Source organism: Aedes albopictus, chromosome 3 (genome assembly GCF_035046485.1).
Source record: "Aedes albopictus strain Foshan chromosome 3, AalbF5, whole genome shotgun sequence".
Classification (NCBI taxonomy): domain Eukaryota; kingdom Metazoa; phylum Arthropoda; class Insecta; order Diptera; family Culicidae; genus Aedes; species Aedes albopictus.
Window position 1 is genome coordinate 354,641,943 of NC_085138.1, and position 14,231 is coordinate 354,656,173.

The window sequence follows — 14,231 nt, forward strand, 5'->3', positions numbered from 1 at the left end:
ATAAACGGCTCAAAGTGTAGAATTAGATTGATGTTAAAATTAATTTAAAAAAATGGGCTCAATCAAGTTTTTGGCTCTACGGAGCCGAAATTCCTCATTTTGCAGTTTCAGTTACCATCTGACTTGGATAAGGTACACCGGGGCAAGTTGAAACGGGTGGGGCAAGATGAAACAGCGGGTTAACATGATGTTTTCTAATGATGCTAAACAGTTTGATCGCCATAACACATAGTTTTTGATTCAAACAATCTTTTAGCGAAGGAAAAATATCCAAATTGTATTGAAATCTATTTCATAACTTCGTGTTTCATCTTGCCCCACCCGTTTCAACTTGCCCCGGTGTACCTTATACTAATATTAGTTTTGGCGGTCTACGGTAATCAAAACTGCTCAAGGATAGTGAAACACACATAATGTGATGTTTAGAGAGGGTAAAAGTTGGGAAAAAGTGTTCCCTGCAATGCAATGCGCGAGGTTTTTGAGTGTATTAAAGGTACGACACATAAGTGACTACCACCAATCTGGTTGCAAATGGTCGCAACTGAATTCACCAGTAAATCAATGTTTAAGATTATGGGGAAGTTTTATAGAACAACGTCCGAAGGGGTCGAAAGGGGAAACATATTTCCCGGCTAGTTGAAATTTTTAAGTTTTTTAAACTTTGTAGAAAAAGCATCTAATTCAGTCCGACTTATTAAAACAAAATGATAAAGAATGGCATCTAAATTTATGATAAACATCGATTTCAACTATGTGAGAATCGAACACTCAACAAAATACATGTCGAATGGATGAGACTATTCAATGAATGATATACGACTGCATACAACTGAAATTAGATATATTCAAATGAAATGTCTACTCAATAACATACACTTTTATGAGCTCTGCGGAAATATTTCGGCATAAATTTGATAAAAGTAATGATTGACCTTAGTTATTAAAGCACTAAACTTAATGTTACCGCAATGATATCACATTTTCATTGATGTAAAATTTTTGGATTAATGACCTATGGCGGAACCACTGTGGGATGTACGTTTCCACCATCGTCTCAAATTTGCGAGCTATTATATCTATATTATCAGCGAAACCAAGCAGATGAACGGATTTCGTGGAAATCGTCCCCGCTCTCCTTATTACACCCTCTTAAGCAATATTGAACAGCAAGCACGAAAGACCATCACCTTGCCGGAACCCTCTGCGAGATTCGAAGGGACTCGAGTGTGACCCTGATACTCGAACTACGCATATCACTCGATCCATCGTCGCCTTGATCAATCGTATCAGTTTATCCGGGAATCCGTATTTGTGCATAACCTGCCATAGTTGGTCTGAATGAGATTAAAGACCTCAATTTTATAAATTTTCTTCCCTTTGGTACTCATTACCTTTTCATTACAAACTGAGACCCTTTTCACGGGTATTACCAAGAATTAAGCTTAAAACGGCAGTTCATTCAATGCGAATAAATTGATTTGAACGGATGATGATCATATCCGTCCTCCTTGCAAGTCTGTTTTGTCTTTGATTAGTTGTGAATTTAGCAAAAGTGCCAGCGAAGAAAGTCAACAAGGAACGTAAAACGTATTAGTGAGCAGTAATTGATTGATACCTCCGTTGGTTCTCAGTTCCGCATTTTAACAGAAACGATAGAATTCATATGCATGACAACATAGGTACAAACTACGTAGAATTCGAAAGGCGCTCGCTGCAGCAACGCATTAACCTCCCATTCTTTTGCACACCATAACTTTGTACACAACCGGAAAGGGTCAACCCTCGGAACACTCGGAGAGAACGAAAAAAAAAATCGAAAGAAAAGAAGCAAAAAAAGACCTCAACAACCGTCAAGCACGAATGCATCCACTGATAATCGCATCGCTGTACGTTGCAGCAGTGCAGCGCTGCAAACGATCAAACCGGACGCGTGGCTCCCGGCTTCCAATATGGTTGCGAGATTGTTCGATTAGGTTGCCTATGTTCCGATGTGTTCGCGATCTATCCACCGTTTGTTCATAAAAATCACTTTAACAATTTGATACTGAAGCAAATCTTATGAAAAGATTGTTTGCTTTTAGTAGCAATCTATGAGCAACCGTTATCCGTTTATATAAGAAGCTAATTTAGATTTTGAAACAGTATTATAACTTCAATAAATAAAACTAGAATATACATTTGCATTACGTTGATTTCTACCAAAAGTGGTACAGGTATACCTCGATTTAGTGGACCCTCGATTATATAGACCCTCGATTTTATGTACTTCGTTTTTATGTACATTTTTTAATGATAAAATTTGTAATATTCAATTAGTTTAATACTTGCAGTTTGTACCATGATGACTTATAATGCAGGGGGTTTCAGCCCTTTTGACTCGAGGAGCACTTTATATCAATAAATTATTTTGTGGAGCACCCATATTAGACCCATATGACAAAATGTGTGATAAATTATTTCTAGTGCTGTCATGGTAGAATCAGAGCTAGTTAGCCAAGATTCCCCGATTCCAGCGGAAGGAATAACTGGAAACTCCCGGTGGAATACCTAACAAAACCTCTTGAGATATTGTTGAAAAAAAAACAGGAGAAATCCTCAAACAAAAATCCTAAACATTTTTTAATGAATTCCTTGATAAATCCATAGAGAAATTCTTAGAGGTATGCTTGGAAGAAATCCTGGAAGAGTTTCTGAGAAAATACATAGAGGAATACTCAGCGGAATTTCTGATGAAATCGCTGTGTCAATTTTTGCAGGAGTCTCTGTAATAATGTCTTTCAGCCTTTCCAAGACAATCCTCTGTAGAAGTCTGCAAAATCTGTAGGAAATTTTCTTTGAGGATTTCCAAAGACTTTCTAAAGAAATCCTTGAAGCAATTTCTGGAAGAGAAATGTTTTGAAGGAATACCAAAAGGAAAGTGAATAAATTTTGGGAATTTCCTTAATAATCTCTTGTAGAGAATTCCTAAAGCAATCGTTGGAGACAGTACTTTAGAAAGTCTCTAAGAAATTTTGAAAGAGTTTTAAGCTTCTAATTCTCAATGTATTCCTGAATCATGTTCTAAAAAAAAATATGGAATATTTTTAAGAAACTTCATGAAAGGTTTTCTAGAATCTCTATAAAAGAAATCCGAAGAAATTCGTAGATAAATTTCTGGAACAAAAAAGTAAAAGTTTTTGAACCCATTTTTGAAAGCTATCTATGCAAGACTTTCTTAAGGTGTTCTTCGTGAAATTTCTAAATGACATTCTAAAGTTTAGAGGAATCTCTAGAAGATTTTGTGAAAAAAATCTGACTGAATTTCGTAAGGATTCTCTGGAAATTTTTTTAAAGTAAATCTACGAGCAGTTTCCAAAGAAGTTCCTGACAGAATTTCTTTGAAAATCTCTGGAAGATTTTATCAGGAGCTCGTGAAAGATTTTTTTAACGAACCCTAGGATTGATTTCAGCAAGGGTCCATGGAAGATTTATCGAAAAATCTGTAAAAGTTCGTTCAAATTCATCCTTGGAGAAATTTGTAAAGAAATCCATGGAAGAAAATCTAGAGATATTTTTGAAGAAATTATTGGAAAACCATGGGAGATCACCTGAAAGAAGCCCTGGAAAAAATGTGAAGGGACTTCCAGGGTAGTTTCTATAGGAATACCTGGAGAAAATTCCCAAATTGTTTTCACATTTTTTTTAAGAAACCCTGGAGAAATTCCTAGAGAAATCCCAGGAAGTTTTTTTTTGACAGAAATTTAGATTAAAAAAATCTTTGGAGCAATTTCTAAAGCAAACCCCGGAGAAAGTTTTGGATTAAATCTTTGGGGGATCGTTTGAGAGGATGCTTCAAGGAATTTCCGAAAGATTTTTCGAAAAAAAAACTGAAAAAGTTGCAAAAAAGGTACAGGTGGAATATCTACAAAAAAATCATACACATCTCTTTCTGAAAATTCTGGAGAAATCTTTAGAAATTGGAAATTACTGTGGGAATATTTGGGGAAATCCTTGGAAGAATTTCCAAAGTATCCCAGTTCAAATTTTTGAAGAAACTTTCGAAACATTTTCTGAAAAATAGTTTCTGAAGGCATCGCTGAATGTTTTATTATAGGAAGCTCTGGAGATATTTCTGAAGGAATCTCTGAATGCATTTTTGTAAGAATCTTTATAGAGATTCCTCTATAGAGGAATTTCTACTCATATTCATGGATATTTTTTTGGAAAAAAGTGGAAGAATTTCAGAAGTAAATCATGAATGATGCATTGAAAGAATTCTTTGTAAAATTTATAGAATAGAATTAATTTCTAAACAAATCTATGAAGAATGTATTCATGAAAGATTTTTTGAAAGAATCCATGAAGGATTTTTTGGCGGAATACTTGGACAAGTTGCCGCAAATAAAAATAGAATAGAAGAATTTCTGATTTTTTTTTTGTAGATTTTCTTATGAAAGCTCCAAAAGATTCTCGTACGAATGTCTAGAAAAATTTATGAATAAATAACTAAAGGAATTTCTGAAACAATCCCTCCCAAGTAACAATTTCAATTCCTTTTAGATTTGATTATTTTTATGGAAGATTTATCACAGCATGACCAATTCATGGAACATTGGTAGTTGTTTTTATCAAGCCTTCTATTCTTGAACAAGAGCCATTACTCTGGAACAAGAACTATGCGAAATAATAATAAGACAACGAACTATTTTTCAATCCATATAATGAATGTAACAAATTGGTTGAAAAACCGCGTTTACATGCAAATACAAACACATAAACATGTTTGCTCACTGATAATTTAGCCATTCTTGTGCTAAAAAGTAATCATGTCAACGAAATAATGATTTTACGGCCAATCAAAAATGCGAGTAGCTGGCTGCTGTCGTCCTGCCTTCAACCAGTTCCTCGCATAGGCCACAGTCATGCAAATCGAAAATGAAATGGGTACTTACTGTGACTCTGCTTATGCTCATGCCATATAGTGTAATTTTAGTAAGTTTCACTTCATTATTAATTGCAAAAATACAGGAAACAAAAAAAAATTGGCACATCTTGACGCGAAACACCGTGTAATGTACAGAGACAACTTTCTAGCATCGAAAACGTAAACAAACAATTGTCAAAGGCTGTTTCTCTTGAATAAAACGAATAAGTTTCATTTAAGATGAACAAATCTGGCTCAAGATCATAACTAGTAAAAACAATCTTCAATAAAGGCTGTAGCTTTCATGCAAGGTGACATGGTTACATCATTGTTTTGAGGGGGTTTGGATTAAAGGTAATAACAATTGATGGTGGCTGCATGAGTTTTGTTCGCTTGGAACGGCAGCCATGTTTAGATGGAATTGAAAAAGTGGCGTAGCATTTTGTTTTTATATGAAATTTATGTCTTCGTATATTCATGATTGATATTATTTTTGGGGCGCTTTGTTGTTTTCGTATGTTTTGGGCGGCATATCAACGAAAAAGTGGGTATGGCACGGAAAATTTGGATTCCCTGTCATCAATGATCTGTCAGGCAATCTTGATGCTCAGGCAATTTGATGAAAATTAATTTGCAGTTCAATTAACATTTCATCCATGAAACAAAACTTGTTTGCATCTGCATAATGCTTAGGTAAAAGATTTTATTTATTATGCACTGTTGACACTTTTGAGAAAGACAGCTAAAAGATCAACATGCCTCAAGCTATTCTTATTAAAGTTTCATGAAGCACTTATAATCAATCATCAGTGCAAGTACATAAATACAACTACAGTCGACTCTCCACATGTCGATATTCTACATCTCGATATCTTTCCCTATCTCGATGGTTTCATCGGTCCCTTCAATCTGCATACATTTTATCCCTCTATATGTCGATATCTCCTTATCTCGACATCTCCCTATCTCGATGGGATCTTGATCGTTTTTGTTCTAGATTTTCTCTCCATATGTCGATACGCACATATTCGCAGGTTGCTAGATCTCGTTTCGTCGGTGCAGACATTCTGAGAATGCGAAGTGACATTTGTTTGTTGGCGGTTTTTCCTGGTTACGGAGGGTTTTTCAATCTAGTGTGCATTAGACATTGGCTCTGCATTTCGATCTCTCCCTATCTCGATGGTCCCTTCAATATCGAGATGTAGAGAGTCGACTGTAGTTTCAAAGCAGTCTTCAAAAGCAGCTTTGAAGATCTCCTGAAGCGTGGACCAGATTAGTCTTATGGATGTTTTATGCCTATTTTATCTCAGATTTGCAGAACAAAGAGCTTTATTGCTAAGTTTTATTATTCTATCTTAGAAATTACTTCAGGATTGCCACAAAAGTATAATTGTTACTTGGGCTGTGTGAAATTCTCAAACAATCTCTGAAATAGTTTGTGAAAAATCATGGAAGAATTGGTGAAGCAAATCTTGCCAAATTTCGTTATATAATTCTTTGTGACTCTTCCGGAGGAACACATGGAAGATTTTCTGAAATATTTAGTAACATGATTTGATGTGGAAAGTTTTATCCGGAGACCGTCGTAATAAAGTTGAAAATTCTGGGTTCACTTAATTTAATTTAACACCCCAGAATTGCAACAAAAGGCGACCGAGCAGATAGCGGCACAAACCTACACTACTCTTACTGAAAGATCGTTCGGCAAATACAGCACAACCAGTAATCACGCTCTATCAGGTGCTTGTCATTGTCACGAATCTCTAAATTTGACAACTGTTGAGCTCATAACAGCACCACACTCTAGATTGGTTTCATTTCGATCGTGTTCATTTTCTTCCCAGCTCATAAAAAATCAGTATTTTCACAACTTTCAAACTTTTTTATATGAGTTTCGTAACTTTTTGTACATATAAACACAGCCACCATGAAAACGAATCGAACCGTGCAAGAGCCATCCTAATCGGTTCAGCCGTTTGTGAGTTTTGTTGCCTCAAATGGATTTCAAACTCATTTTTATATATATAGATTAAAATAAAAAAATTTGCTTCGATTTTATGTAAAATTCGATTTTATAGACATTTCAAAAATTGAAATGTCCACTAAATCGAGGTATACCTGTACTGATTTGGTTTTAGAAAGAATTGCAAGCCTTTTCACAATTAATAAATAACGCACACCGGCCGGTCAACGTCTGTCCAAATATTAATTTGCTGGATATTGAGGCATCATATGGGCCGAGCCCATCACATATGCTGCATAAATATGTATTTACATTATTGTTATTATTATTGGCGGAAGCCTTCGCCGCCGGCCGCGCGCGATGATCACCGCCGCCGATCCGATGATCGTCGCCATACGCGCCACCGTACCTATACACCTGTTATTGTTGGTGTAACCATCCAATACTTACCGTGATGGTAATGAGAGAGCCGGTGAACGATCCTCTTTTCTTTACACCGGCCGAGAAGCCGGTGGTAGTGCAGCGGTGCGGTGGTTGTAACCTCTATACACCAGAGTCCACGGTCCGATTGTTGAATGGATGGATCAATGAGTTTGCGAAAGGTACGAAAGAAGAGGAAAGTCGGGAGTGGCAGTATACGTATAATGTGCAACTGGTTGCATTACACATGGCGCAACGAACGGATCCAGCACATAGTCGTATTATTTTTCATGCTGATTAATTAAATAAGGTTTTAATAAATAGCCGGAAAAGTGCATATCCATATCCAGCAGAGGCAATGTTTTTGCTGCTATCCATGGTAAGTGACGTATGCACAACCATTCACAGTCTGGCAATTGCATTTTCTAGTTCAATGACATACGACTTATCCAACGGATGTGAATGTTTTGATCACGTTCAGGTGTAACAGGATGATCATATTTTCTGGTTGCTGTTGTATGACGATAATTTTGATTTATCGATCCACTCACACTTATTTTAGAGTCACTTGTTCGGCTGTTCTATTTTCGGTAAAAGTTCGGATTACCGAAGTTCTGCACAGTTTTACCGAAGTTCAGCTAGTTTTTACCGAACGTTCGGTAAACATTACTGATGGTTCAGTAGATTTTATCGAACGTTCGGTAATTTTTTGACGAACATTGGTAATATGGTGCTGAACATTTGGTAATCTGAACTTTTACCGAAAATAGGGCAGCTGAATACGGTACTTTATTTTAAGTGTGCTGGTACTCGCAATGACTCTATTGAGTATACTGGTCGCCAGAATCGAAATGAAGAATTACTAAAGTATTTCGAGAGTAGTACCACCAAATCTGAATAGGGCTTGCCCAAAGCCAAAGTGGATCATTAACCTATATTGTCACTACTTAATACTGAGAAAACCACAGAAAATCCAAAGCTTGAAGAGAAGTTGTTACTGGTGGACTTCTGAATCAAACCCATGACAATCCGCTGAATGATTGTTTCATTCTAATGTTGAAAACTCCCCTCGACCTTGAATGGAGAACAGTATGGATTCTTCCCATTGATTGTTCACAATTAACTCACCAACTTCGACACACCTGGCTGGCCAAAAAGAATCCGACCCAGCTTTCCGTAAGGCGTGTCTAACGACGCTCTACCGGCTGTGTGGCCTGCCGCACAATAACAAACCAGATAACAGCACAAAAAAAGTCTCTTAAAGAATGGCATCCACTCAAATGTGAGCTAATCGAGGTTAGGAACCCGGACAAAACACCGCCGCCAGTGCACACTAACTTTGCCCAGTCAAAGCGTAATTGGTTTGTCATTCAAATGAATGGATCGTCGACGACGACGACGACGACGACGCCGAATGATCAAGTCGTCGAAAACGACCGCAAGTCAGTCAAAAACGACGTGCAATGACAGCAACAACAACAACTAACATCCAAAGTGACAATCGACAACCACAAAACCCATCAAAGATCAAGCTCAGTGTCAAGTTCCGCCCGTCCGGATATCTTGCCCGCACACTAATGCTAGCTGTGTAGCAAGGTCATACGACTCCACGATCGTTAAGTTGCCGAAAAACTGAATCCCATTGAACTGCGTGCGAGCACGACGTGACATTGTGAGGGATTTTCTCGCTGGGTCCTTAAGTCTAGGGGAGCAGGGGGAAAATAACGTTCGCAAAGAAATGTATTGATTGTAATATACCTTCTTCAAATTGAAAATCATTGAATTTTAATATGTACTGCTGACCTAGGGAAACTTATGTATTTTCGGCACTTTTGTTCTCTTTGTCACGGGGGGTTTTTTGAAACCTTTTGAAACCTCAAATGCTTCCCAACCAAGTTTCAAGCAATTTGGCCGACAAAAACTCTCCATGACGAAAAGAACAAACCTGCCGATAATACCCTAAGTCACCCAAGTACATGCGGATTTCGAAGCGTTGGGACCTGTCTCCGAGGCAGACAATGTACGTGGTTCGTAGGTTGCCATTTGGTGGCAAGATGATGACCTACCAAAATTAGTTCCCTTTCCGTTGCCATTCCGTTATCATTGTGCTCGGGGTCGAGACTGTATCTAGGAACTGAAAACCTTACGATGCCCCTCTGACGCTTGCATCATAAAACCATATACAATAGAGTGGATCAACGTTGTATGGGAAATTAAAATTTGATCGTCTCAACCCGGAATATTTTTTTTTAATCCATATGGGCTGTTGTATTAGGGGGTCGAATCACTGGCTATTTTTCGGGTAAGAAATGACTTTCAACACGACGCGAATTTATAGTAGTAACCCAGGTTCGAATCCTGGTCACGGTACCAAAAATGTAGTATCAGGGATCGTATCACGGGCTTATCTTTCGGGTGAGAATCACTTTAACACACGTGCGAATACTCAGCTAACAAAAAAAAACTCCGCGTTATTTAACTTAGCAAAAAAACGATATATTTTACTCTTGGTACACTGTATGGTGTTTATTGCACGAGCTGGTCTCGACTAATAGTAGTACAAAGGTAACTGCAAAAAGGATATGACGAAGTCGATGAAACGCAAAAAAGGCCAGACAATGGCATATGCAAATACGTTTTTGACTAATCTGTTTTATCATCATTTTGGAGATGGATTCTAATTCATAGTTCTTAAGTTCAAATGTGGAGTTACTTACAACCACAGAGAACAGACATCCAAGTCCAGTTCCGAAACTGTGTAAGGAATTTAACGACCATTTCAAATCGGCAACACAAGTGGCAATACCGTGGCGCTGCAACCGGTTAATTTCTCATACTAGTTTAATTCACCACTTGAAATGTTTCAATTCACCACTGACTGTGGCAATATGGTGTTTGGCGGCGTTAGTGTTTTCATAGTGTATTGGTTTGCAACCTTACTCAAGTGAAGATTCAAATCCTTACACAACTCTCTGAATGGAATTTGTTCTAGCCTGGATGTCTGTTCTCTGTGTTACAACTAGAGGTGCGCCTATACTGAACTATTACATAGGCCGGCCACCTGAAATTTAACATTTCACCGCAAAACTTATCTAGGAGTTCATAGCTGTTAATTTCTAATATTACTCACTGCTGTTTCATAATCAATTATGTCACCTGAACCAGAAGCTGTCGGAGATTCGTCTGCACAGGTGGTCTCTTTTTCATCCGTTGTGGGCAACGGACACAGCTTCGTCACTGCTCGCTTCATTATCGCACCGGTTGGAGTGCGAACTGTCACCACACGCGTCACGCCATCTTGTCCTGGATGCAGTTCCACTATGCGAACGAGGGGCCAGAGTATGGGTGGCAGGCAGCTGTTTTGCAGGATCATCACTTGACCAACCTTCAGATTGGCTCGTTTTGGGTTGCTGGTGGACATACGTTGAAGTTCCTTCAGGTACTCCGTCCGCCAGTGGTACCAGAAAAGTTGCTGTTTCTGCTGGATGACGTCGTACCGGTTTCGCAGCCGGTTTCCGGGAGCCTCCTTCATATCCGAATGTGGTAGGGCTTGCTGGGAAGAGTCAATCGAAAAATGACTTGGCGTGATGGCTTGAAAATCGTTTGGGTCCTCTGAAAGCGGGGCCAATGGCCTCGAGTTCATTGCACTTTCGATCATCGCTAGGATCGTCACAAGGTTCTCATGCAACAACGGTGAGTTGCCCAACTGACGAAGTAGATGCTTTTTCGCAACCTTCACCCCGGCTTCCCAAAGACCGCCGAAGTTGGGAGCCCGAGGTGGGATTAGGTGCCACTGTATACCATCGGTGGCGAGAGCGGACGAGATGCGATCGGTTTCAGTGGTGAGAGCATTCGATATAAGGCATGTAACTCATTTTTTGCCTCGACAAAATTGGTACCATTATCTGAGTTGATATGTTCAGGCTTGCCTCGTCTACCTACAAAGCGTTGGAGAGCTGAGAGAAACGAGGCTGTCGATAGATCACCGACTAGCTCGAGGTGTACAGCTTTAGTGCTGAAGCACACAAAGAGGGCAATATTGGCTTTGGTGGGGGTGGACTTGCGGTAGGCGGTTGTACGAGACGACGGTTTACGAATAAAAAATACAGTTCATTTAGCAGGTTTAAGCCAGTTTTAAAGCTGAAATTGTATTCAGAATTTCACTATTGATCCATCGCTGTTATCAGTATGTGCTTTTGTTCTGTCTCGTCGAAGGTATACCCGAATTATACCCGAGGAGTCCAGAAAAGGGTTTAACAGTTTGAGGCTGGAATTGTTGGCAACTGGCTTTCCTCTTTTGAGTAGAAGAATCTCTGCCTTGAAGCATTCGGCTTGAACAACCATTACCAAACGATCTCTGGCAGAATCGAGTTCGTTTGGACTGAGGGTGATAGTTCTAGATTGAGTTTAAATAAGGGCGAAAGTAACATGAGAGAGTTCTCTTCATCGACTCTCTCTTCTTCAAATTAAAGTGACAAGATGCAAGTATGGTTGCACTTTTTGGTCATAAATCGCTAGGTTGCGATGCAATCTAGCGTCTAAGTGTAAAAAAGTTCGATTAAATTTGCATCAGATGCTTGTCACTTCAATTTGCAGAAGAGAGAGTCGATGAAGAGAACTCTCTCATGTTACTTTCGCCCTTATTTAAACTCAATCTAGAGTTGTTTGTTTTGCTTCTTTCCTGGTATGGTGAGCAAAGCGCAAACAATAAGTAGTTGTTCGTAGCAGTCGCTCGAACGATGACGAACGGCCAAATAAAGGGTTGAGTGGTGGTAGATTTTGGGTCAACAGTGTGGTTGTCTTGCGCTCATCCTCTACATCGGCGAGTGTTGTTTGCGGTATTGCAAGCTTCGGCCAGGTTTCCTCCCCCTCTCCCAACCAATCCGATCCATGGATCCATTTACTGCTGCTCAAAAACTGCGGGACGGCCATTCCACGGGAAACCAAATCGGCAGGGTTGTCTACTCCGGGTACATGATGCCACATCGAACTGTTCGTTATGGTGTGAATATCCGCTACTCGATTCGACACGAAGGTTTGTAACAGTATTGTGCAATAACCTGTGTGTTCGCAAGTATACAACGAGCAAACGCGTCATAATTGCGGCCCAAATTAATAGTGTTAATAGCAGAGAAAGTTTCAAGTCTAAAGCAAAGTGAATTACAATTTCCTAGTGATATTTAAGAGATTAGTGGAGTGAATTGAAGCAGACGTATCAGGTATGGTAGAGATATATAGAGATTATGTGGCTAGTGATTTATACGGTGAAATCGTTTGAAGGCTCAACCTTCAAACGAAGGTCTTTCGTCCCACCCAGGCAAGTGTGCGTCGTTGTCTCCGTTATCACGGGGCAGAAAGCGGAACTCGGAGTAGTGTCCGTCTTAAAGGCCGAGCACCGGAGCCTTCCGGTCAGCACTGCGTGTAGCACAAGTATCGTGGCAATCGACACCGGACCTAGACCTCATCTCGTGTGTGACACGTGGCATAGTGACACGTGGCATAGCATAGACAAATTTGGACCCCGCAAGATATCTCGCAACCCTCGATCCTGGTTTACGAACCGGCTCCTGTCGCTCCTAGTCATAGAGCTCAAACTGTTGGCATTTCCACCGGAGAACGAAGACCCCCGGTCAACAGGCCGGTCCACGCCGATTGCATTCCCGACCGGCCAGTCACTGGCCACGAACCTGACAGGATTATCGGGTTTCCACGCCACGCACAACAGCCGGCAAATCGTTGGTTTATCCGTCGTCGAACTAGAACCTCCAGTGCCAAAACTGGTCCTCGCCACCTTTGTCCACCGTCGTCAAGCTATCAGCCACGAATCCAGACTCCGCAACGATTATCACCGCTACCGTCCGTCTGTTGCGTCTTCAACAGAGCAGGTTTCCCAATCCCCGACCGGATCCAGTGAATCTCGTCCCCAGCCGGACGCTGCCGGCCACCACTATCGCCGGAACCGATGGCCAATCCCACTACGAGTGAAGGGTGGCCGTCCGACCTCTCCGATCAGCAGCACACCGGCGCCGACCTACATCCGAAGCGGAAGCGCGGCCTGAGCCTCGCGGACATCTCGACGAACTCCAAGGAACCGTATAGCAGAAGATCAAACAGGTTAGACCTATTTAGTTATAATTTCTCTTCTCTTTCGAAGTGCGCGCACTAGTAGGGTAGGATTAGATGAAGTTTGTAATCACCCTGATTCGTTTTAAATACATACCGTTTACTAAGCCCACATCTTAGAAATTTTGTGAGCGAAAACCAAATTTCATAGTCCCATTGTTCCAAGTCAGTTAAATTCACAGTGAGTATCTTTGTGTCGAGTGGATCGTTTCCCAACCCGCCCTGAGACAGCTTGCCGGGCATTTCCAATTAAAAACGCAGGTCCGCATCACACTCTTCCAGTGTGTTGGCGCGTAAGCGGACTTTGTTCTGGTTTGGTAGATATTCGGGTAAAGTCGATCGCAACGAAAGAGTATCTGCATTTAAGTTTCGGGTCAGATTCCGTTGTCTCGTTGCATAGCAGCATACTATAAAAGTTGCCCAAGCCTGTAGCAAGACGCTCTTAATCGAGGCAAGTCTGCTTAGTATCTTTCGTACCGTATCGTTAAGGCCAACATTAAGGCTAAAAATCTTGTTACAGTATATCGTGTGGTAGTCATGAAGGTATTTTATACACAAGGTAGTTAAGGAAATGTCGATTATGAAACGGATTCTGTGCTTACCGGGAATCAAACTCGCCACCCTCAGCATGGTATTGCTGATGGCACGTGCGCTTACACATCGGCTATATGAGCTTAAAGACTATTCTTCTTAATGTCCTCTGGAACAGAACAAACAATAAACGCTGCCTGTTGTGATCACAAGTCAACCAATTTTCTTCTTCTTTCCGGCATCTCTGGGATTCCTCCAGGTTTACTTGTTAGGATTGCTCCAGATATTTAT

At 40.3% G+C, this 14,231-nt stretch overlaps 1 protein-coding gene across 2 annotated transcripts in view; it reads left to right on the forward strand.

The window, feature by feature from the left end:
• Window positions 1-14,231, forward strand: part of LOC109428936 (uncharacterized) — a 265,135-nt gene that overhangs the window by 46,516 nt on the left and 204,388 nt on the right. The window lies entirely within an intron of this gene.